This window comes from Anomaloglossus baeobatrachus, chromosome 7, assembly GCF_048569485.1.
Source record: "Anomaloglossus baeobatrachus isolate aAnoBae1 chromosome 7, aAnoBae1.hap1, whole genome shotgun sequence".
Taxonomy (NCBI): Eukaryota; Metazoa; Chordata; class Amphibia; order Anura; family Aromobatidae; genus Anomaloglossus; species Anomaloglossus baeobatrachus.
In genome coordinates this window covers 299,233,760-299,235,524 of record NC_134359.1, presented here as the reverse complement: position 1 = coordinate 299,235,524, position 1,765 = coordinate 299,233,760, and positions in this window count along the sequence as shown.

Here is a 1,765-nt window from a genome sequence, read left to right as displayed (position 1 = left end):
TTTTCGTCACTGCTTTTACTAATGGTCTCTCTTGTTTGCTAGGTTTTGTGACCAACCACAGCAGCATGTACAGTCTCAGTAATTGTACGCCCCCTCCGATGAAACATACGATGCTTAGAACTAGGGGTTATGGAAACCATCAAAACCACATAGGACAGGATGCTCCACTGTCATCAGGTCTGTAGAGCACATAGGTGTCGTATTTGCAGAGGTTGTCTTTGCGATGAGGAGCTTTTTTTTTAACACAATGTTATGAAATATTGCATAGTTTTGTATAACTTAGAAAATGAACTGAGCCAGACAGCCGGGGTGAAAACATGGAGGGCAAGGAAGATCTCTGCCGAGGTGGACGATGGGAATGCGGATGAAACCTGGACAACGGTGAACCTTACATAGTTATTCAATGATTTCTGTAGGTTTTATCTGGTGTCCGTGTGTGAGAGGCTGCAGGGCGTAGCCCACCCCAGACCTGCAGACCGGTTATGTACTAAGTGTTATGTTTTATTCATGTATATTGTGTGTGTTATGGGTAAACGGCCACTAGGTGGCCAAAGTTTGCTCAACCACTTCCCTGGTGCTTGCTAGACAGGAAAGGGTTAGTGAGGAGGAGCAATGTGCACAAAAAGGGGGAACACACAGTAAGAGACAGAAGAGTCCCTATGGAAGTGGAGTGACCCACACCTGGAGTAGATGTGCGGCCCGAAAGACCCCTAAGTATTGTAGTAATTAGGACCCTGTGGGTCAGATCCCAGTGCTGGACACTTGGGGCCCTGGTGAGAGTTGGGCTGACTGAGCCACGTCCCAAAAGGGTGAAGTCCAGATGGCCTGGATGGTGACCACGCCCTGGTATGTACCCAACGAACCCCCTCACCAGGCTGAAGGTCAGTGGGCTCTGTAGAGGGAGTTGGTCCTGACGAACCGGGACAGAAGAGGGTCGTCCCCAGGATCCTCCCGTCATGGCTTTTAGCTAATCCCTGTGGGTGGGAGATGTACCCCTGAAGGACTATATAAATCTACTCGACAAAATGAAGATGAGTGAGGGGAATAGGGGCTCGGAGGGCCGAGTATTAGGGGAGTGGCTGGCTGGCAAATTTAATGCAACTCTGGTTGCTAATAGCAGCGACCGCAGTGGAGTACCGGAGTGGACGTCTGGAGTGGGATATGTTAAATGAAATAGTGACCCCTGTAACTATGAAAGAACGTGCCCGCCACTGGTGAGATGTAAGACTGTGGCTGGTTTGTGTGGTGTTTGAGGAAACTGGGGCCTTCTGCAGGCGGCAGCTGAAAAGAGGCCCAGAAGGAGCGAGAGCTAGTCCTGACCTCTGGCCTGAAAGCAAGTGTCCCGCACCACAAGTCCCAACAACCCTTCCCCTGTATTAGTCAGGCGGCTGTGGTGCAGAGAGCTGACCCAGGGCTGCGCTGCGGCCATACAGCAGTACCCGCTGCGACTACCATAGCAACCCGCCGCTCATCTAACACATGGACAACCCCTTTAACTTGTTAGGCTCTTGACTAAGACGTAAGAGTTCTCACTTTTCTACACCTTAAACTCAACCCGAACAGTAAGATCGGCCACAAGGGGCAACAAGAACATAGACACAAGAGCTTAATTCAGTCTTAGTTCTTCATTTTTAGATTTTTTCTTTTTTGGACTGACAGAAGGAGCACTCTCCCTCTGTCAAACGTCTCTCTCACTACTGAGGGGTTCAAATGCTAGGATTGGAGAGAATATCAGTGAGAATACCTGGCTGCGTATATCTGTTGG